The sequence below is a fragment of the Lethenteron reissneri genome, chromosome 63 (genome assembly GCF_015708825.2).
Source record: "Lethenteron reissneri isolate LAM-NWPU_2019-01 chromosome 63, ASM1570882v1, whole genome shotgun sequence".
NCBI lineage: Eukaryota > Metazoa > Chordata > Hyperoartia > Petromyzontiformes > Petromyzontidae > Lethenteron > Lethenteron reissneri.
The window spans coordinates 457,135-479,628 of NC_083841.1; the positions used below are offsets into that span (position 1 = coordinate 457,135).

General features: G+C 40.8%; 21 non-coding genes across 21 annotated transcripts; all 21 read left to right on the plus strand.

The window, feature by feature from the left end:
* Positions 1-156: 156 nt before the first annotated feature.
* On the plus strand, positions 157-256 carry TRNAK-UUU (transfer RNA lysine (anticodon UUU)). Its single transcript has 2 exons — positions 157-193; positions 221-256. It is a non-coding gene; the product is annotated as a tRNA-Lys (tRNA).
* A 521-nt stretch (positions 257-777) lies between these two features.
* Positions 778-883, plus strand: TRNAK-UUU (transfer RNA lysine (anticodon UUU)). The gene is made up of 2 exons: positions 778-814; positions 848-883. It is a non-coding gene; the product is annotated as a tRNA-Lys (tRNA).
* Positions 884-1,957: 1,074 nt separating this feature from the next.
* Positions 1,958-2,057, plus strand: TRNAK-UUU (transfer RNA lysine (anticodon UUU)). The gene is made up of 2 exons: positions 1,958-1,994; positions 2,022-2,057. It is a non-coding gene; the product is annotated as a tRNA-Lys (tRNA).
* A 520-nt stretch (positions 2,058-2,577) lies between these two features.
* On the plus strand, positions 2,578-2,679 carry TRNAR-UCU (transfer RNA arginine (anticodon UCU)). Its single transcript has 2 exons — positions 2,578-2,614; positions 2,644-2,679. It is a non-coding gene; the product is annotated as a tRNA-Arg (tRNA).
* Positions 2,680-3,086: 407 nt separating this feature from the next.
* TRNAK-UUU (transfer RNA lysine (anticodon UUU)) lies at positions 3,087-3,186 on the plus strand. The gene is made up of 2 exons: positions 3,087-3,123; positions 3,151-3,186. It is a non-coding gene; the product is annotated as a tRNA-Lys (tRNA).
* A 521-nt stretch (positions 3,187-3,707) lies between these two features.
* Positions 3,708-3,813, plus strand: TRNAK-UUU (transfer RNA lysine (anticodon UUU)). The gene is made up of 2 exons: positions 3,708-3,744; positions 3,778-3,813. It is a non-coding gene; the product is annotated as a tRNA-Lys (tRNA).
* Positions 3,814-4,887: 1,074 nt separating this feature from the next.
* Positions 4,888-4,987, plus strand: TRNAK-UUU (transfer RNA lysine (anticodon UUU)). Its single transcript has 2 exons — positions 4,888-4,924; positions 4,952-4,987. It is a non-coding gene; the product is annotated as a tRNA-Lys (tRNA).
* Positions 4,988-5,666: 679 nt separating this feature from the next.
* TRNAK-UUU (transfer RNA lysine (anticodon UUU)) lies at positions 5,667-5,766 on the plus strand. Its single transcript has 2 exons — positions 5,667-5,703; positions 5,731-5,766. It is a non-coding gene; the product is annotated as a tRNA-Lys (tRNA).
* Positions 5,767-6,171: 405 nt separating this feature from the next.
* On the plus strand, positions 6,172-6,277 carry TRNAK-UUU (transfer RNA lysine (anticodon UUU)). Its single transcript has 2 exons — positions 6,172-6,208; positions 6,242-6,277. It is a non-coding gene; the product is annotated as a tRNA-Lys (tRNA).
* A 1,074-nt stretch (positions 6,278-7,351) lies between these two features.
* Positions 7,352-7,451, plus strand: TRNAK-UUU (transfer RNA lysine (anticodon UUU)). Its single transcript has 2 exons — positions 7,352-7,388; positions 7,416-7,451. It is a non-coding gene; the product is annotated as a tRNA-Lys (tRNA).
* A 521-nt stretch (positions 7,452-7,972) lies between these two features.
* On the plus strand, positions 7,973-8,072 carry TRNAK-UUU (transfer RNA lysine (anticodon UUU)). Its single transcript has 2 exons — positions 7,973-8,009; positions 8,037-8,072. It is a non-coding gene; the product is annotated as a tRNA-Lys (tRNA).
* Positions 8,073-8,480: 408 nt separating this feature from the next.
* Positions 8,481-8,580, plus strand: TRNAK-UUU (transfer RNA lysine (anticodon UUU)). The gene is made up of 2 exons: positions 8,481-8,517; positions 8,545-8,580. It is a non-coding gene; the product is annotated as a tRNA-Lys (tRNA).
* Positions 8,581-9,654: 1,074 nt separating this feature from the next.
* Positions 9,655-9,754, plus strand: TRNAK-UUU (transfer RNA lysine (anticodon UUU)). Its single transcript has 2 exons — positions 9,655-9,691; positions 9,719-9,754. It is a non-coding gene; the product is annotated as a tRNA-Lys (tRNA).
* Positions 9,755-10,275: 521 nt separating this feature from the next.
* TRNAK-UUU (transfer RNA lysine (anticodon UUU)) lies at positions 10,276-10,381 on the plus strand. Its single transcript has 2 exons — positions 10,276-10,312; positions 10,346-10,381. It is a non-coding gene; the product is annotated as a tRNA-Lys (tRNA).
* A 1,074-nt stretch (positions 10,382-11,455) lies between these two features.
* On the plus strand, positions 11,456-11,555 carry TRNAK-UUU (transfer RNA lysine (anticodon UUU)). The gene is made up of 2 exons: positions 11,456-11,492; positions 11,520-11,555. It is a non-coding gene; the product is annotated as a tRNA-Lys (tRNA).
* Positions 11,556-12,076: 521 nt separating this feature from the next.
* On the plus strand, positions 12,077-12,182 carry TRNAK-UUU (transfer RNA lysine (anticodon UUU)). The gene is made up of 2 exons: positions 12,077-12,113; positions 12,147-12,182. It is a non-coding gene; the product is annotated as a tRNA-Lys (tRNA).
* A 1,074-nt stretch (positions 12,183-13,256) lies between these two features.
* TRNAK-UUU (transfer RNA lysine (anticodon UUU)) lies at positions 13,257-13,356 on the plus strand. Its single transcript has 2 exons — positions 13,257-13,293; positions 13,321-13,356. It is a non-coding gene; the product is annotated as a tRNA-Lys (tRNA).
* A 679-nt stretch (positions 13,357-14,035) lies between these two features.
* On the plus strand, positions 14,036-14,135 carry TRNAK-UUU (transfer RNA lysine (anticodon UUU)). The gene is made up of 2 exons: positions 14,036-14,072; positions 14,100-14,135. It is a non-coding gene; the product is annotated as a tRNA-Lys (tRNA).
* A 405-nt stretch (positions 14,136-14,540) lies between these two features.
* TRNAK-UUU (transfer RNA lysine (anticodon UUU)) lies at positions 14,541-14,646 on the plus strand. The gene is made up of 2 exons: positions 14,541-14,577; positions 14,611-14,646. It is a non-coding gene; the product is annotated as a tRNA-Lys (tRNA).
* Positions 14,647-15,717: 1,071 nt separating this feature from the next.
* On the plus strand, positions 15,718-15,818 carry TRNAK-UUU (transfer RNA lysine (anticodon UUU)). Its single transcript has 2 exons — positions 15,718-15,754; positions 15,783-15,818. It is a non-coding gene; the product is annotated as a tRNA-Lys (tRNA).
* A 521-nt stretch (positions 15,819-16,339) lies between these two features.
* On the plus strand, positions 16,340-16,441 carry TRNAR-UCU (transfer RNA arginine (anticodon UCU)). Its single transcript has 2 exons — positions 16,340-16,376; positions 16,406-16,441. It is a non-coding gene; the product is annotated as a tRNA-Arg (tRNA).
* Positions 16,442-22,494: the final 6,053 nt, after the last annotated feature.

The following is a 22,494-nucleotide window of genomic DNA, read 5'->3' on the forward strand; positions in this document are numbered from 1 at the left end:
AATCCTATTTGCATTTATAAATCTGTATGTAGATGAACCTATAATATACATGGTCGCTGGATATGAAACAGATTCAAACATGAATACATGTTTATCTCAGAGCAACTCCTGTGAGCATTATAGTCATGAAGACTAATTGAATGATCCGCACTCAGAGCCTGGTTAGCTCAGTCGGTAGAGCATCAGACTTTTAAGAGGCATTTGGATTCATGTCACTGATATCTGAGGGTCCAGGGTTCAAGTCCCTGACTGGGCGTGATGTTTTATCACTTGTTGGAATGATTTTATTCTCTTAAATTTGTCGTCACTTGATTCGATCGACTCTAAAAACAGGATATAAGAAAATAGTGAAAGGTATGTTTTTGGAGAATATAATTCACAAAATTACTAAACTTACAATATTTTTCGTTTCCGTATTTGTCTCTCCATGTTATATATATTTACAGAGATCTGATCTACTACAGACTCAATAGGATCTACATAATGTTTGTTAACATGCATCATATATCATCTGCAGTGATGTGAAGGTGCAGAGTCTGTACATCCATAGAATGTGCACTTGTGTGAATCTATAAAATATATCGTGGCCAAATATAAATCAAATTCATAAACATGTACATGCACCATTGAATGCAAGCACTGTGAACATTATGGAAACATTTATATGGAGAAACTAATGTGGTAGGTGCTATCTCTCACGTTCATTTGTAATTTGATCCCCCATTTTTGGAATGACATTCACTTTCATGAAGGATAATTTAATGATAGTCACTCACAGCCCGGTTAGCTCAGTCGGTAGAGCATCAGACTTTTAACAGGAAATTGAATGTGGATTCATGTCATTGATATCTGAGGGTCCAGGGTTCAAGTCCCTGACTGGGCGTGATGTTTTATCAGTTGTTGGAATGATAATATCCTTTTAAATTTGTCGTCACATGATTCGATAAACTCTAAATACAGGATATAAGAAAATAGTGAAAACAATGTTTTTCGAGAATATAAATCACGACATTACTTAACTTACAATATTCCTAATTTCCGTATTTGTCCCTTCACGTAATATATATTTACACAGACCTGATCTAATACAGACTAAATTGGATCTATATAATGTATGTTTACAAGTATAATGGGTTCATCTGAGTCGCAGAAGTAGATGCAACACATTTATTCAGTTCCAACACACGAGGTAGCTTTCCCCTTAACAAAATAACAACCTAAGGTGGTGACCACCAGGCTAACTACACTAGTCACTACGTAACTGCTACTACGGACCGGACCAACGGCTTCGACCCGGGTTCACGTGTTGGAGACTCATTGAACGGAGATCGTAGATGACGGGGTTTTTCCAGGATGAACAACAATCCCGGCCCCTCTCGGGACCCAGCTTATATTCTCTGTGACGTGGCCGGCACCGCCTTTGGCCACGCCCACCTTCCAGAATCCTGGGGAAGGATCTGGGTCCAAATCACGTGACCAGCCCCCTCCTGGGGCCCCTTTGCCGACTTAACTGGTCACGTGTCCATGGCCTCGAGTAACCTCATCCTTCATCCGGCACCCACACACCCTGTCTTGTAGGGTCGGCACTGCACGCAAGGCGTAGTGCCATCTGGCGCTATCATTCAGCGTTCACCGGGCCCCTCTAGGGCCGGTACTACACCCACACCACGGTGGTATGTCACTACACGTGCATCATATATCATCTGCAGTGCTGTGAAGGTGTATAGTCTGAACATCCAAAGAATGTGCACTTGTGTAAATCTATTAAATATATCGTGGCCATGTATAAATCTAATTCATGAACATGTACATGCAAGCACTGTGAACAATATGGAAACATGTATATGGACATATGAATATGGTTGGTGATATCTCTCACGTTCAACTGTTATTTGATTTTCCATTTTTTGAATGACATTCACTTTCATGAAGGATAATTTAATGATATTGACACAGAGCCCGGTTAGCTCAGTCGGTAGAGCATCAGACTTTTAAGAGGCATTTGGATTCATGTCACTGATATCTGAGGGTCCAGGGTTCAAGTCCCTGACTGGGCGTGATGTTTTATCACTTGTTGGAATGATATTATTATCTTAAATGTGTCGTAACTTGATTCGATCAACTCTAAAAACAGGATATTAGAAAATAGTGAAAGGTATGTTTTTGGAGAATATAATTCACAAAATTACTAAACTTACAATATTTCTCGTTTCCGTATTTGTCTCTCCATGTTATATATATTTACAGAGATCTAGTCTACTACAGACTCAATAGGATCTATAGAAAGTATGTTTACATGCATCATATATCATCTGCAGTGATGTGAAGGTGCAGAGTCTGTACATCCATAGAATGTGCATTTGTGTAAATCTATAAAATATATCGTGGCATATATAAATCAAATTCATAAACATGTACATGCACCATTGAATGCAAGCACTGTGAACATTATGGAAACATTTATATGGAGAAACGAATGTGGTAGGTGCTATCTCTCACGTTCAATTGTAATTTTATCCCCCATATTTGGAATGACATTCACTTTCATGAAGGATAATTTAATGATAGTCACTCAGAGCCCGGTTAGCTCAGTCGGTAGAGCATCAGATGTCTTAGACATGAATGTGGATGCATGTCTAAGACATCTGAGGGTCCAGGGTTCAAGTCCCTGACTGGGCGTGCCGTTTTATTATTGGCTGGTAAGATATTATTTTCGTCAATGAATCGGGACGATGATCCATAGACTCTAATCACTGGAGAATATAAAATAACCATGGGCATATTTGGACAATATAAGTCGCTCAGAAATGTAGAATACTCAATGCATTCTTTACCTGGAAATTATCGTGACTCTATCTGATCTATCACAGACTATATATCATATAGATGTAAATAATACATAATCCAAAGTGTGGTGAACGTGTCAAACCAATCCTATTTGCATTTATAAATCTGTATGTCGATGAACCTATAATATACATGGTCGCTGGATATGAAACAGATTCAAACATGAATACATGTTTCACTCAGAGCAACTCCTGTGAGCATTATAGTCATGAAGACTAATTGAATGATCCGCACTCAGAGCCCGGTTAGCTCAGTCGGTAGAGCATCAGACTTTTAAGAGGCATTTGGATTCATGTCACTGATATCTGAGGGTCCAGGGTTCAAGTCCCTGATTGGGCGTGCTGTTTTATCACTTGTTGGAATGATATTATTCTCTTAAATGTGTCGTCACTTGATTCGATCAACTCTAAAAACAGGATATAAGAAAATAGTGAAAGGTATGTTTTTGGAGAATATAATTCACAAAATTACTAAACTTACAATATTTCTCGTTTCCATATTTGTCTCTCCATGTTATATATATTTACAGAGATCTGATCTACTACAGACTCAATAGGATCTACATAATGTTTGTTTACATGCATCATATATCATCTGCAGTGATGTGAAGGTGCAGAGTCTGTACATCCATAGAATGTGCACTTGTGTAAATCTATAAAATATATCGTGGCCATATATAAATCAAATTCATAAACATGTACATGCACCATTGAATGCAAGCACTGTGAACATTATGGAAACATTTATATGGAGAAACGAATGTGGTAGATGCTATCTCTCACGTTCATTTGTAATTTGATCCCCCATTTTTGGAATGACATTCACTTTCATGAAGGATAATTTAATGATAGTCACTCAGAGCCCGGTTAGCTCAGTCGGTAGAGCATCAGACTTTTAACAGGAAATTGAATGTGGATTCATGTCATTGATATCTGAGGGTCCAGGGTTCAAGTCCCTGACTGGGCGTGATGTTTTATCAGTTGTTGGAATGATAATATCCTTTTAAATTTGTCGTCACATGATTCGATAAACTCTAAATACAGGATATAAGAAAATAGTGAAAACCATGTTTTTCGAGAATATAAATCACGACATTACTTAACTTACAATATTCCTAATTTCCGTATTTGTCCCTTCACGTAATATATATTTACACAGACCTGATCTAATACAGACTAAATTGGATCTAGATAATGTATGTTTACAAGTATAATGGGTTCATCTGAGTCGCAGAAGTAGAGGCAACACATTTATTCAGTTCCAACACACGAGGTAGCTTTCCCCTTAATAAAATAACAACCTAAGGTGGTGACCACCAGGCTAACTACACTAGTCACTACGTAACTGCTACTACGGACCGGACCAACGGCTTCGACCCGGGTTCACGTGTTGGAGACTCATTGAACGGAGATCGTAGATGACAGGGTTTTTCCAGGATGAACAACAATCCCGGCCCCTCTCGGGACCCAGCTTATATTCTCTGTGACGTGGCCGGCACCGCCTTTGGCCACGCCCACCTTCCAGAATCCTGGGGAAGGATCTGGGTCCAAATCACGTGACCAGCCCCCTCCTGGGGCCCCTTTGCAGACTTAACTGGTCACGTGTCCATGGCCTCGAGTAACCTCATCCTTCAGCCGGCACCCACACACCCTGTCTTGTAGGGTCGGCACTGCACGCAAGTCGTGGTGCCATCTGGCACTATCATTCAGCGTTCACCGGGCCCCTCTAGGGCCGGTACTACACCCACACCACGGTGGTATGTCACTACACGTGCATCATATATCATCTGCAGTGCTGTGAAGGTGTATAGTCTGAACATCCAAAGAATGTGCACTTGTGTAAATCTATTAAATATATCGTGGCCATGTATAAATCTAATTCATGAACATGTACATGCAAGCACTGTGAACAATATGGAAACATGTATATGGACATATGAATATGGTAGGTGATATCTCTCACGTTCAACTGTTATTTGATTTCCCATTTTTGGAATGACATTCACTTTCATGAAGGATAATTTAATGATATTGACACAGAGCCCGGTTAGCTCAGTCGGTAGAGCATCAGACTTTTAAGAGGCATTTGGATTCATGTCACTGATATCTGAGGGTCCAGGGTTCAAGTCCCTGACTGGGCGTGATGTTTTATCACTTGTTGGAATGATATTATTCTATTAAATGTGTCGTCACTTGATTCGATAAACTCTAAAAATAGGATATAAGAAAATAGTGAAAGGTATGTTTTTGGAGAATATAATTCACAAAATTATTAAACTTACAATATTTCTCGTTTCCGTATTTGTCTCTCCGTGTTATATATATTTACAGAGATCTAGTCTACTACAGACTCAATAGGATCTATAGAAAGTATGTTTACATGCATCATATATCATCTGCAGTGATGTGAAGGTGCAGAGTCTGTACATACATAGAATGTGCATTTGTGTAAATCTATAAAATATATCGTGGCATATATAAATCAAATTCATAAACATGTACATGCACCATTGAATGCAAGCACTGTGAACATTATGGAAACATTTATATGGAGAAACGAATGTGGTAGGTGCTATCTCTCACGTTCAATTGTAATTTTATCCCCCATTTTTGGAATGACATTCACTTTCATGAAGGATAATTTAATGATAGTCACTCAGAGCCCGGTTAGCTCAGTCGATAGAGCATCAGACTTTTAAGAGGAATGTGGTAGGTGCTAATGTGGTAGGTGCTATCTCTCACGTTCATTTGTAATTTGATCCTACATTTTTGGAATGACATTCACTTTCATGAAGGATAATTTAATGATAGTCACTCAGAGCCCGGTTAGCTCAGTCGGTAGAGTATCAGACTTTTAAGAGGAATGTGAATTCATGTCCAAGACATCTGAGGGTCCAGGGTTCAAGTCCCTGACTGGGCGCGATGTTTTATTATTGGTTGGTAAGATATTATTTTCGTCAATGAATCGGGAAGATGATCCATAGACTCTAATCACTGGAGAATATAAAATAACCATGGGCATATTTGGACAATATAAGTCGCTCAGAAATGTAGAATACTCAATGCATTCATTACCTAGAAATTATCGTGACTCTATCGGATCTTTCACAGACTATATATCATATAGATGTAAATAATGCATAAGCCAAAGTGTGGTGAAGGTGTCAAACCAATCCTATTTGCATTTATAAATCTGTATGTAGATGAACCTATAATACATGGTCGCTGGATATGAAACAGATTCAAACATGAATACATGTTTATCTCAGAGCAACTCTTGTGAGCATGATAGTCATGAAGACTAATTGAATGATCTGCACTCAGAGCCTGGTTAGCTCAGTCGGTAGAGCATCAGACTTTTAAGAGGAAATTGAATGTGGATTCATGTCATTGATATCTGAGGGTCCAGGGTTCAAGTCCCTGACTGGGCGTGATGTTTTATCAGTTGTTGGAATGATAATATCCTTTTAAATTTGTCGTCACATGATTCGATAAACTCTAAATACAGGATATAAGAAATTAGTGAAAGCCATGTTTTTCCAGAATATAAATCACGACATTACTAAACTTACAATATTCCTAATTTCCGTATTTGTCCCTTCACGTAATATATATTTACACACACCTGATCTAATACAGACTAAATTGGATCTATATAATGTATGTTTACAAGTATAATGGGTTCATCTGAGTCGCAGATGTAGAGGCAACACATTTATTCAGTTCCAACACACGAGGTAGCTTTCCCCTTAACAGAATAACAACCAAAGGTGGTGACCACCAGGCTAACTACACTAGTCACTACGTAACTGCTACTACGGACCGGACCAACGGCTTCGACCCGGGTTTACGTGTTGGAGACTCATTGAACGGAGATCGTAGATGAAGGGTTTCTTCCAGGATGAACAACAATCCCGGTCCCTCTCGGGACCCGGCATTTATTCTCTGTGACGTGGCCGGCTCCGCGCTTGGCCACGCCCACCTTCCAGAATCCTGGGGAAGGATCTGGGTCCAAATCACGTGACCAGCCCCCTCCTGGGGCCCCTTTGCAGACTTAACTGGTCACGTGTCCATGGCCTCGAGTAACCTCATCCTTCAGCCGGCACCCACACACCCTGTCTTGTAGGGTCGGCACTGCACGCAAGGTGTGGTGCCATCTGGCGCTATCATTCAGCGTTCACCGGGCCCCTCTAGAGCCGGTACTACACCCACACCACGGTGGTATGTCACTACACGTGCATCATATATCATCTGCAGTGCTGTGAAGGTGTATAGTCTGAGCATCCAAAGAATGTGCACTTGTGTAAATCTATTAAATATATCGTGGCCATGTATAAATTTAATTCATGAACATGTACATGCAAGCACTGTGAACAATATGGAAACATGTATATGGACATATGAATATGGTAGGTGATATCTCTCACTTTCAACTGTTATTTGATTTCCCATTTTTGGAATGACATTCACTTTCATGAAGGATAATTTAATGATATTGACACAGAGCCCGGTTAGCTCAGTCAGTAGAGCATCAGACTTTTAAGAGGCATTTGGATTCATGTCACTGATATCTGAGGGTCCAAGGTTCAAGTCCCTGACTGGGCGTGATGTTTTATCACTTGTTGGAATGATATTATTCTCTTAAATGTGTCGTCACTTGATTCGATTGACTCAAAATACAGGATATAAGAAAATAGTGAAAGGTATGTTTTTGGAGAATATAATTCACAAAATTACTAAACTTACAATATTTATCGTTTCCGTATTTGTCTCTCCGTGTTATATATATTTACAGAGATCTGATCTACTACAGACTCAATAGGATCTATAGAAAGTTTGTTAACATGCATCATATATCATCTGCAGTGATGTGAAGGTGCAGAGTCTGTACATCCATAGAATGTGCACTTGTGTAAATCTATAAAATATATCGTGGCCATATATAAATCAAATTCATAAACATATACATGCACAATTGAATGCAAACACTGTGAACATTATGGAAACATTTATATGGAGAAACGAATGTGGTAGGTGCTATCTCTCACGTTCATTTGTAATTTGATCCCCCATTTTTGGAATGACATTCCCTTTCATGAAGGATAATTTAATGATAGTCACTCCGAGCCCGGTTAGCTCAGTCGGTAGAGCATCAGACTTTTAAGCGGCATTTGGATTCATGTCACTGATATCTGAGGGTCCAGGGTTCAAGTCCCTGAGTGGGCGTGACGTTTTATTTTTGGTTGGTAAGATATTATTCTCGTCAATGATTCGGGACGATGATTCGTAGACTCTAATCACTGGAGAATATAAAATAACCATGGGCATATTTTGGACAATATAAGTCGCTCAGAAATGTAGAATGCTCTATGCATTCTTTACCTAGAAATTATCGTGACTCTGTCGGATCTATCACAGACTATATATCATTTAGATGTAAATAATACATAATCCAAAGTGTGGTGAAGGTGTCAAACCAATCCTATTTGCATTTATAAATCTGTATGTCGATGAACCTATAATATACATGGTCGCTGGATATGAAACAGATTCAAACATGAATACATGTTTCACTCAGAGCAACTCCTGTGAGCATTATAGTCATGAAGACTAATTGAATGATCCACACTCAGAGCCCGGTTAGCTCAGGCGGTAGAGCATCAGACTTTTACGAGGCATTTGGATTCATGTCATTGATATCTGAGGGTCCAGGGTTCAAGTCCCTGACTGGGCGTGATGTTTTATCACTTGTTGGAATGATTTTATTCTTTTTAATTTGTCGTCACATGGTTCGATAAACTCTAAATACAGGATATAAGAAATTAGTGAAAGCCATGTTTTTCCAGAATATAAATCACGACATTACTAAACTTACAATATTCCTAATTTCCGTATGTGTCCCTTCACGTAATATATATTTACACAGACCTGATCTAGTACAGACTAAATTGGATCTATATAATGTATATTTACAAGTATAATGGGTTCATCTGAGTCGCAGACGTAGAGGCAACACATGTATTCAGTTCCAACACACGAGGTAGCTTTCCCCTTAACAAAATAACAACCTAAGGTGGTGACCACCAGGCTAACTACACTAGTCACTACGTAACTGCTACTACGGACCGGACCAACGGCTTCGACCCCGGTTCACGTGTTGGAGACTCATTGAACGGAGATCGTAGATGACGGGGTTTTTCCAGGATGAACAACAATCCCGGCCCCTCTCGGGACCCAGCTTATATTGTCTGTGACGTGGCCGGCACCGCCTTTGGCCACGCCCACCTTCCAGAATCCTGGGGAAGGATCTGGGTCCAAATCACGTGACCAGCCCCCTCCTGGGGCCCCTTTGCAGACTTAACTGGTCACGTGTCCATGGCCTCGAGTAACCTCATCCTTCGGCCGGCACCCACACACCCTGTCTTGTAGGGTCGGCACTGCACACAAGGCGTAGTGCCATCTGGCGCTATCATTCAACGTTCACCGGGCCCCTCTAGGGCCGGTACTACACCCACACCACCGTGGTATGTCACTACACGTGCATCATATATCATCTGCAGTGCTGTGAAGGTGTATCGTCTGAACATTCAAAGAATGTGCACTTGTGTAAATCTATTAAATATATCGTGGCCATGTATAAATCTAATTCATGAACATGTACATGCAAGCACTGTGAACAATATGGAAACATGTATATGGACATATGAATATGGTAGGTGATATCTCTCACTTTCAACTGTTATTTGATTTCCCATTTTTGGAATGACATTCACTTTCATGAAGGATAATTTAATGATATTGACACAGAGCCCGGTTAGCTCAGTCGGTAGAGCATCAGACTTTTAAGAGGCATTTGGATTCATGTCACTGATATCTGAGGGTCTAGGGTTCAAGTCCCTGACTGGGCGTGATGTTTTATCACTTGTTGGAATGATATTATTCTCTTAAATGTGTCGTCACTTGATTCGATAAACTCTAAAAACAGGATATAAGAAAATAGTGAAAGGTATGTTTTTGGAGAATATAATTCACAAAATTACTAAACTTACAATATTTCTCGTTTCCATATTTGTCTCTCCATGTTATATATATTTACAGAGATCTGATCTACTACAGACTCAATAGGATCTACATAATGTTTGTTTACATGCATCATATATCATCTGCAGTGATGTGAAGGTACAGAGTCTGTACATCCATAGAATGTGCACTTGTGTAAATCTATAAAATATATCGTGGCCATATATAAATCAAATTCATAAACATGTACATGCACCATTGAATGCAAGCACTGTGAACATTATGGAAACATTTATATGGAGAAACGAATGTGGTAGGTGCTATCTCTCACGTTCATTTGTAATTTGATCCCCCATTTTTGGAATGACATTCACTTTCATGAAGGATAATTTAATGATAGTCACTCAGAGCCCGGTTAGCTCAGTCGGTAGAGCATCAGACTTTTAACAGGAAATTGAAGGTGGATTCATGTCATTGATATCTGAGGGTCCAGGGTTCAAGTCCCTGACTGGGCGTGATGTTTTATCAGTTGTTGGAATGATAATATCCTTTTAAATTTGTCGTCACATGATTCGATAAACTCTAAATACAGGATATAAGAAAATAGTGAAAACCATGTTTTTCGAGAATAAAAATCACGACATTACTTAACTTACAATATTCCTAATTTCCGTATTTATCCCTTCACGTAATATATATTTACACAGACCTGATCTAATACAGACTAAATTGGATCTATATAATGTATGTTTACAAGTATAATGGGTTCATCTGAGTCGCAGAAGTAGAGGCAACACATTTATTCAGTTCCAACACACGAGGTAGCTTTCCCCTTAACAAAATAACAACCTAAGGTGGTGACCACCAGGCTAACTACACTAGTCACTACGTAACTGCTACTACGGACCGGACCAACGGCTTCGACCCGGGTTCACGTGTTGGAGACTCATTGAACGGAGATCGTAGATGACGGGGTTTTTCCAGGATGAACAACAATCCCGGCCCCTCTCGGGACCCAGCTTATATTGTCTGTGACGTGGCCGGCACCGCCTTTGGCCACGCCCACCTTCCAGAATCCTGGGGAAGGATCTGGGTCCAAATCACGTGACCAGCCCCCTCCTGGGGCCCCTTTGCAGACTTAACTGGTCACGTGTCCATGGCCTCGAGTAACCTCATCCTTCGGCCGGCACCCACACACCCTGTCTTGTAGGGTCGGCACTGCACACAAGGCGTAGTGCCATCTGGCGCTATCATTCAACGTTCACCGGGCCCCTCTAGGGCCGGTACTACACCCACACCACCGTGGTATGTCACTACACGTGCATCATATATCATCTGCAGTGCTGTGAAGGTGTATCGTCTGAACATTCAAAGAATGTGCACTTGTGTAAATCTATTAAATATATCGTGGCCATGTATAAATCTAATTCATGAACATGTACATGCAAGCACTGTGAACAATATGGAAACATGTATATGGACATATGAATATGGTAGGTGATATCTCTCACTTTCAACTGTTATTTGATTTCCCATTTTTGGAATGACATTCACTTTCATCAAGGATAATTTAATGATATTGACACAGTGCCCGGTTAGCTCAGTCGGTAGAGCATCAGACTTTTAAGAGGCATTTGGATTCATGTCACTGATATCTGAGGGTCTAGGGTTCAAGTCCCTGACTGGGCGTGATGTTTTATCACTTGTTGGAATGATATTATTCTCTTAAATGTGTCGTCACTTGATTCGATAAACTCTAAAAACAGGATATAAGAAAATAGTGAAAGGTATGTTTTTGGAGAATATAATTCACAAAATTACTAAACTTACAATATTTCTCGTTTCCATATTTGTCTCTCCATGTTATATATATTTACAGAGATCTGATCTACTACAGACTCAATAGGATCTACATAATGTTTGTTTACATGCATCATATATCATCTGCAGTGATGTGAAGGTACAGAGTCTGTACATCCATAGAATGTGCACTTGTGTAAATCTATAAAATATATCGTGGCCATATATAAATCAAATTCATAAACATGTACATGCACCATTGAATGCAAGCACTGTGAACATTATGGAAACATTTATATGGAGAAACGAATGTGGTAGGTGCTATCTCTCACGTTCATTTGTAATTTGATCCCCCATTTTTGGAATGACATTCACTTTCATGAAGGATAATTTAATGATAGTCACTCAGAGCCCGGTTAGCTCAGTCGGTAGAGCATCAGACTTTTAACAGGAAATTGAATGTGGATTCATGTCATTGATATCTGAGGGTCCAGGGTTCAAGTCCCTGACTGGGCGTGATGTTTTATCAGTTGTTGGAATGATAATATCCTTTTAAATTTGTCGTCACATGATTCGATAAACTCTAAATACAGGATATAAGAAAATAGTGAAAACCATGTTTTTCGAGAATAAAAATCACGACATTACTTAACTTACAATATTCCTAATTTCCGTATTTATCCCTTCACGTAATATATATTTACACAGACCTGATCTAATACAGACTAAATTGGATCTATATAATGTATGTTTACAAGTATAATGGGTTCATCTGAGTCGCAGAAGTAGAGGCAACACATTTATTCAGTTCCAACACACGAGGTAGCTTTCCCCTTAACAAAATAACAACCTAAGGTGGTGACCACCAGGCTAACTACACTAGTCACTACGTAACTGCTACTACGGACCGGACCAACGGCTTCGACCCGGGTTCACGTGTTGGAGACTCATTGAACGGAGATCGTAGATGACGGGGTTTTTCCAGGATGAACAACAATCCCGGCCCCTCTCGGGACCCAGCTTATATTCTCTGTGACGTGGCCGGCACCGCCTTTGGCCACGCCCACCTTCCAGAATCCTGGGGAAGGATCTGGGTCCAAATCACGTGACCAGCCCCCTCCTGGGGCCCCTTTGCAGACTTAACTGGTCACGTGTCCATGGCCTCGAGTAACCTCATCCTTCAGCCGGCACCCACACACCCTGTCTTGTAGGGTCGGCACTGCACGCAAGGCGTGGTGCCATCTGGCGCTATCATTCAGCGTTCACCGGGCCCCTCTAGGGCCGGTACTACACCCACACCACCGTGGTATGTCACTACACGTGCATCATATATCATCTGCAGTGCTGTGAAGGTGTATAATCTGAACATCCAAAGAATGTGCACTTGTGTAAATCTATTAAATATATCGTGGCCATGTATAAATCTAATTCATGAACATGTACATGCAAGCACTGTGAACAATATGGAAACATGTATATGGACATATGAATATGGTAGGTGATATCTCTCACGTTCAACTGTTATTTGATTTCCCATTTTTGGAATGACATTCACTTTCATGAAGGATAATTTAATGATATTGACACAGAGCCCGGTTAGCTCAGTCGGTAGAGCATCAGACTTTTAAGAGGCATTTGGATTCATGTCACTGATATCTGAGGGTCCAGGGTTCAAGTCCCTGACTGGGCGTGATGTTTTATCACTTGTTGGAATGATATTATTCTCTTAAATGTGTCGTAACTTGATTCGATCAACTCTAAAAACAGGATATTAGAAAATAGTGAAAGGTATGTTTTTGGAGAATATAATTCACAAAATTACTAAACTTACAATATTTCTCGTTTCCGTATTTGTCTCTCCATGTTATATATATTTACAGAGATCTAGTCTACTACAGACTCAATAGAATCTATAGAAAGTATGTTTACATGCATCATATATCATCTGCAGTGATGTGAAGGTGCAGAGTCTGTACATCCATAGAATGTGCATTTGTGTAAATCTATAAAATATATCGTGGCATATATAAATCAAATTCATAAACATATACATGCACCATTGAATGCAAGCACTGTGAACATTATGGAAACATTTATATGGAGAAACGAATGTGGTAGGTGCTATCTCTCACGTTCATTTGTAATTTGATCCCCCATTTTTGGAATGACATTCACTTTCATGAAGGATAATTTAATGATAGTCACTCAGAGCCCGGTTAGCTCAGTCGATAGAGCATCAGACTTTTAAGAGGAATGTGGTAGGTGCTAATGTGGTAGGTGCTATCTCTCACGTTCATTTGTAATTTGATCCCCCATTTTTGGAATGACATTCACTTTCATGAAGGATAATTTAATGATAGTCACTCAGAGCCCGGTTAGCTCAGTCGGTAGAGCATCAGACTTTTAAGAGGGATGTGAATTCATGTCCAAGACATCTGAGGGTCCAGGGTTCAAGTCCCTGACTGGGTGCGATGTTTTATTATTGGTTGGTAATATATTATTTTCGTCAATGAATCGGGAAGATGATCCAAAGACTCTAATCACTGGAGAATATAAAATTACCATGGGCATATTTGGACAATATAAGTCGCTCAGAAATGTAGAATACTCAATGCATTCTTTACCTAGAAATTATCGTGACTCTATCGGATCTTTCACAGACTATATATCATATAGATGTAAATAACACATAAGCCAAAGTGTGGTGAAGGTGTCAAACCAATCCTATTTGCATTTATAAATCTGTATGTAGATGAACCTATAATACATGGTCGCTGGATATGAAACAGATTCAAACATGAATACATGTTTATCTCAGAGCAACTCTTGTGAGCATTATAGTCATGAAGACTAATTGAATGATCCGCACTCAGAGCCCGGTTAGCTCAGTCGGTAGAGCATCAGACTTTTAAGAGGAAATTGAATGTGGATTCATGTCATTGATATCTGAGGGTCCAGGGTTCAAGTCCCTGACTGGGCGCGATGTTTTATCAGTTGTTGGAATGATAATATCCTTTTAAATTTGTCGTCACATGATTCGATAAACTCTAAATACAGGATAAAAGAAAATAGTGAAAGCCATGTTTTTCGAGAATATAAATCACGACATTATTAAACTTACAATATTCCTAATTTCCGTATTTGTCCCTTCACGTAATATATATTTACACACACCTGATCTAATACAGACTAAATTGGATCTATATAATGTTTGTTTACAAGTATAATGGGTTCATCTGAGTCGCAGATGTAGAGGCAACACATTTATTCAGTTCCAACACACGAGGTAGCTTTCCCCTTAACAGAATAACAACCAAAGGTGGTGACCACCAGGCTAACTACACTAGTCACTACGTAACTGCTACTACGGACCGGACCAACGGCTTCGACCCGGGTTCACGTGTTGGAGACTCATTGAACGGAGATCGTAGATGAAGGGTTTCTTCCAGGATGAACAATCCCGGTCCCTCTCGGGACCCGGCATTTATTCTCTGTGACGTGGCCGGCTCCGCGCTTGGCCACGCCCACCTTCCAGAATCCTGGGGAAGGATCTGGGTCCAAATCACGTGACCAGCCCCCTCCTGGGGCCCCTTTGCAGACTTAACTGGTCACGTGTCCATGGCCTCGAGTAACCTCATCCTTCAGCCAGCACCCACACACCCTGTCTTGTAGGGTCGACACTGCACGCAAGGCGTGGTGCCATCTGGCGCTATCATTCAGCGTTCACCGGGCCCCTCTACGGCCGGTACTACACCCACACCACGGTGGTATGTCACTACACGTGCATCATATATCATCTGCTGTGCTGTGAAGGTGTATAGTCTGAGCATCCAAAGAATGTGCACTTGTGTAAATCTATTAAATATATCGTGGCCATGTATAAATCTAATTCATGAACATGTACATGCAAGCACTGTGAACAATATGGAAACATGTATATGGACATATGAATATGGTAGGTGATATCTCTCACTTTCAACTGTTATTTGATTTCCCATTTTTGGAATGACATTCACTTTCATGAAGGATAATTTAATGATATTGACACAGAGCCCGGTTAGCTCAGTCGGTAGAGCATCAGACTTTTAAGTAGGCATTTGGATTCATGTCACTGATATCTGAGGGTCCAGGGTTCAAGTCCCTGACTGGGCGTGATGTTTTATCACTTGTTGGAATGATATTATTCTCTTAGATGTGTCGTCACTTGATTCGATCGACTCAAAATACAGGATATAAGAAAATAGTGAAAGGTATGTTTTTGGAGAATATAATTCACAAAATTACTAAACTTACAATATTTCTCGTTTCCGTATTTGTCTCTCCATGTTATATATATTTACAGAGATCTGATCTACTACAGACTCAATAGGATCTATAGAAAGTATGTTTACATGCATCATATATCATCTGCAGTGATGTGAAGGTGCAGAGTCTGTACATCCATATAATGTGCACTTGTGTAAATCTATAAAATATATCGTGGCCATATATAAATCAAATTCATAAACATATACATGCACAATTGAATGCAAGCACTGTGAACATTATGGAAACATTTATATGGAGAAACGAATGTGGTAGGTGCTATCTCTCACGTTCATTTGTAATTTGATCCCCCATTTTTAGAATGACATTCCCTTTCATGAAGTATAATTTAATGAGAGTCACTCAGAGCCCGGTTAGCTCAGTCGGTAGAGCATCAGATGTCTTTAACATGAATGTGGATTCATGTCCAAGAAATCTGAGGGTCCAGGGTTCAAGTCCCTGACTGGGTGTGCCGTTTTATTATTGGTTGGTTAGATATTATTCTCGTCAATTAATAGTGACGATAATCCGTAGACTCCTAATCACTGTAGAATATAAAATAACCATGGGCATATTTTGAACAATATAAGTAACACAGCAATGTAGCATACTCGATGTATTCTTTACCTGGAAATTATCGTGACTATCGGATCTATCACACACAACATAGCATATTGATGTAAATAATACATCATCCAAAGTGTGGTGAAGGTGTAAAAGCAATCTAATGTGCATCTACAAATCTGTGTTTACGTGAACCTATACTATATATTGTCGCTGGACATGAATGAGATTCATACATGAATACATGCTTCACTCAGAGCAACTCCTGTGAACATTATAATCGTGATGACTAATTGAATGATACCCACTCAGAGCCTGGTTAGCTCAATCGGTAAATAATCAGGTTTTGAAGAGGGATTTGGATTCATGTCAATAGGCATCTGATGGTCCAGAATTCAAATCCCTGACTCGGCGTGATGTTTCATCAGTTGTTGGAATGATATTATTCTCTTAAATGTGTCGTCACTTCATTGAACAAATACGTGCACCATTAATTTCATGCACTATGAGCATTCAAATCTATTTTAATCGATCAACGCATGTGTTACTTCGTCTCTACTGGTCAGTGCGTGGTCAGAAGCGAGGAAGACGCAGATCAGTGTCCACTCTACACAACCAGCTGACGAGCATTTCCGGCAAGGCGTTTCACGGTCTCACTCGGCTCACTTTCCTCGGCCTCAGCGATAACAAGTTGCCTTCTCTTCCCGTGTGAGTGTTGAGACGCTGAAGTGAAACAAACAGGAGAGGTGCTGCAGTGGCCTAGCTATCGTGCTTAGGAGCTAGGCGATGCAGAGAAGGAATATTATACAAGGGGCGATCATTTCGTTCCTTGCTCCAGGGTCTCTGTTGACTACCCTGCACCACAACAGAGACGTCTCATCTTCTTGGTTCTTTCGGTAAAGTCACGTAGAATGGAAATAAGAAAATAATCAAATTTAACATCATTATTTTATTTTGTTTAATTTTATTATTATTTTATTATCATTATTTTATTATGTTAAATTTTATTATTTCCATTCTACGTGACTTTACCGAAAGAACCAAGAAGATGAATCCCTGCAGTCACGAAAGCTTTAAATCGAGAGATGTCTCAGTGAGATGAGTGAAGGTCTGGCTGGGGTCTTCATATTCCGCTGGTGGGACCTTAGGGACTTAATACCGTGTGATGAGGCTCACACGGTGACAATGCGGAGATTCGGATATTGAATGTAGGTTGCAGCCACTCTCGTTTAAACCGAGGTCTCATGTGGGTTGCATACTTTCCCAAATTCATATATGATACACCAACTCCTTATCAAAAGCGAGGATCGGCCTGAATGCCCGGGTTGTCAAACATGGAAATTAAAGTGAACGTTGGAATATCAAGTTAAGACTCATTATCATCCATATTTAGGCGTTTCAGAGTCTCACTCGGCTCACTGTGCTCAGCCTCAGCGATAACAAGTTGCCTTCTCTTCCCGTGTGAGTGTTGAGAATCTGACGAGAAACAAACAGGGGAGGTGCGGTGGTGTAGCTATCGGGTGTGCAGGCGGTGCAACTGCACTGAGGCCAATGTGCTAATCGGATTTGTGCGGAGCGTTAGTGAGAGTTGTTCACGTTCGTTCATCTTTTTACAGTAAATCCGATCTTTTGAATCGGCTGGAGGGGCCCAGGCGAAGGCTGTAAAACGGGGAGTTAGACAAAGGGTCGAGTCTCATTCGACCCACCAGGGGCCGTGCTCATCACGCTACAACACTGCACGAGATTATAAACAGAGTTTAACTACCTCGCCTTATATACAGAAGTCCGTGTGTTCAGCCCTGACGCCTGTATATTTGAAGTTTCAAACGTTCTCCCCGTGGTCGCGTGGATTTTTCTCGGCGTCCGCCGGTTTTTCCCTCCACATTTAGAAACATGATTTTAGAGTATTTGGCTGCTATAAATTTCTGCATGATGAGCAAATTTGTTGAGCTATCATTGGCCAGATCGCTTTTGAAAATGAGCTAAGAGCTCAGTGAGCTTTACCTGGTAAAATAAACAATAGTTCATCCATAATACAGGTTTTTGTGTTAGATCACGTAAATATATAAATGTGTCGTTAAACCCGCCACCACCCGACAGCCAACTAGTAAGGGTTGTCACGTGAACAGAACGTGGTCAATTCGTCACTAGTACAGCACACCGGTGTGTGGGAGAGCCGAGCCACAACATTGACAATCTGAGTACGACGTTTCGCCAGTAATTACAACTAGCTTCATCAGGCGACAGACAGATTTGTGGAGAAGTCCACTTGTTTCGTTCCTTAAATAGAGGCGTAGATGTGGTGACCAACCCTATGTGCTCTTCTTCTGCAAAGTGGGGGGGGGGGGGGGGGTGTTAATGAGTCAACGTACATGATGCATGGCCATTATGCGAGCCAATTAATCTTGTACTTCCTGTCCACTGTGTGTACTAAAATAGCCGAACCAACGGCAATCCCTATTGAATTATGGTGGCCTGTATAGGCATGCATTTAAGTCATGTCTTATTTGATGATTCTCTTCCACGCAGCACTAAGGCGGTAGCTATCCGAACGGTAAAAATATTTATTTATTTTCAATTTCGTGAGATTCTCTAATTAGACTTGGCCAGTAGTAACTAGTTTTGCACAGAACTTCAACATTATCAAAATCAATTGAGTGTCCTTTTTGGCACGCGTGTTCTGCTACTGCTGACAGTAGCAGAACCAAAAATAGTTATATTTTACTTCTCTCTGTTTCAGCGATTTGCTTACCTCTCCTATACTCCTATTGTGTTGTGTATTGTTTGTTGTAAAGTTCTGACCCGTCCTGACTGAACATCTGTGAAAAAGAGCTTCATACAAAAGAGGTTTTTGGGTGAGCTCATCGGATTCCTCCAGCATCAGCACATTCTGATTCTCATCAAACGTAGCAATACAAAACAGACCGCTTTGTTTCCTCTCAAACATATTGTGTTAAACTACCACACAGCACGTCCAAACAGCACACTCACCCACACACCATGTACAAACAGCACACTCACCCACTCACTCACCCACTCACTCACTCACCAGGTCCAAACAGCACACTCACCCACTCACTCACTCGCCACTCACCAGTACAAACAGCACACTCACTCACCCACTCACTCACTAACCAGGTCCAAACAGCACACTCACCCACTCACCCACTCGCCACTCACCAGTACAAACAGCACACTCACCCACTCACTCACTCACCCACTCACCAGGTCCAAACAGCACACTCACCCACTCACTCACCCACTCACTCACCAGGTCCAAACAGCACACTCACCCACTCACCCACTCACTCACCACACACCAGGTAACCTCCCTTCTCTCTCTCTCTGCGTCTTCCCTCTCGCACCACTCCATTGTTCTTTCACTTTGCTGAAATCAGAATCAGAATATTTCGACTGGAGCAATCCCATTAGCTGTGGTCGATGAACGTCCCGAGCTCGTGCCGATTGTCTGTTTGTTGTTGCTGGCCGCCTTTTTGACCAGTCGGGCCTGTTCTGCAATGACGATACAACAATGATGGTGATACAACAATGGTGACGATACAACAATGGTTGTGATACAACAATGGTGACGATACAACAATGGTGGCGATGCACCAATGGTGATGATACAACAGTGGCAATGATACAACAATGGTGACGATACAGCAACGGTGACGATACAACAATGGTGACGATACAACAATGGTGACGATACAACAATGGTGATGATACAACAAAAGTGACGATACAACAATGGTGATGATACAACAATGGTGGCGATACAACGGTGACGATACAACAATGGTCGTGATACAACAATGGCGATACAACAATGGTAACAATACAACAATGGTGATGATACAACACTGGTGGCGATACAACAGAAACTGGACCACCGCTCAGCATTCCGGACCAACCGCGGTCGTCGCGTGCTCGCGAGCCCCTCCGCGTTCTGAGAAGTCATTGCAGCTGATTGGCATTCAGCCACAGCACGGTGAGGTTGGTCAGTCTGTCAAACACGCGTGGTGGGAGAGACTTGAGCTGGTTATCCTGCAGATAAGTGCAGAATAAACAGCCTACATCCCTATATTCTTCCTTAGTGAAACGCATTCCATATATGTAATGTGGTCGTTATGGTTGTGGTGAGAATGCAGTTATGGCTGTGGTTATAATTAAGGTTGTGGTTATAATGCGATAATGGTTGTGGTTATAATGCGGTTATGGTTGTGGTTGTAATGCCTTTATGGTTGTGGTTATAATGTTGCGGTTGATTTTTTTAGAATCTAAATAATAGTATTGGGGGTGTTTTTATTCTCCGTTTCTGGTGCAATGCTACAATTGCGACTGCTGGGTCATCTGGCTCTCTAAAGCGTTATGTGGAAAGTGCAACTGCGGTCTACCTAACTGGCATCAATTTGTTTACATGCCCAATGAAGGTCAAATGTAATAACCCCCCCCCCTCCCACCATTCATACTCCAAATGGAGTATTAAGTATTACATTCAGTTTAACACGTAGGCTTTCGCGACCAATGTTATTCATAATCAACGATTTTTGGGTTTAGATCGCGTTTATTTATAAATGTGTCGTAACCCTCCACCACCCGACACGGCCAATCAGTAAAAAATGTGTCACGTTGACAAAGACAAATAGTTCACTGCTTTAGCCCACCGGTGTGCTGAAGCAACAACATTCACAATTTGAGTACGACGTTTCGCTGGTAATTACAACCAGCATCATCGGGCAATTCGCCAGAATGGTGAGGCTCTCCTGTGTCTCCCGTTCTTATATAGAGCAGCAGCAGGATGACGTCATCATTAACTCATTAACTCATCAGGTGCAAAGATTCAAGGGGGGAGTGATTGTAATTATATACTAGATTAGTAATCAGGCTATTGTTACGATGCGAGTTGTAGATTAGTAATCATTTGGAATGTGTTTTATTGTGATTATGCTACATTAGTAATCAGTTAGTGGTTGTTTCCCTTATAAGTAATTGTAATGTATCTTATTTAATAATACGCTTCCAGGCCGCACTAAGCCTGTAGCTGTCTGAGCGATTAAAGTTATTTCTGTTTCTCTCAATTTCAATCGATTCTCTAATTAGTCTTTGCCAGTAGTAACTAGTTTTACACAACACTTCCACGTTGTCAAAATCAATTGAGTGTCCATGCATGCCAACAGGGACACTCAATTGATTTTGACAACGTGGAAGTGTTGTGTAAAACTAGTTACTACTGGCAAAGACTAATTAGAGAATCGATTGAAATTGAGAGAAACAGAAATAACTTTAATCGCTCAGACAGCTACAGGCTTAGTGCGGCCTGGAAGCGTATTATTAAATAAGATACATTACAATTACTTATAAGGGAAACAACCACTAACTGATTACTAATGTAGCATAATCACAATAAAACACATTCCAAATGATTACTAATCTACAACTCGCATCGTAACAATAGCCTGATTACTAATCTAGTATATAATTACAATCACTCCCCCCTTGAATCTTTGCACCTGATGAGTTAATGAGTTAATGATGACGTCATCCTGCTGCTGCTCTATATAAGAACGGGAGACACAGGAGAGCCTCACCATTCTGGCGAATTGCCCGATGATGCTGGTTGTAATTACCAGCGAAACGTCGTACTCAAATTGTGAATGTTGTTGCTTCAGCACACCGGTGGGCTAAAGCAGTGAACTATTTGTCTTTGTCAACGTGACACATTTTTTACTGATTGGCCGTGTCGGGTGGTGGAGGGTTACGACACATTTATAAATAAACGCGATCTAAACCCAAAAATCGTTGATTATGAAGTATTACATTGTCAAAGCCCGCTGTGTTCGGTCGGTGGTTCATCACACAGGACTTTAGTGATTGACCTGAAAGACATCTGAAGGGCCCAGGGCGTGATTCCCCGATTGGGCGCGATATGAAATCGCTGTTGTTGAACATCACG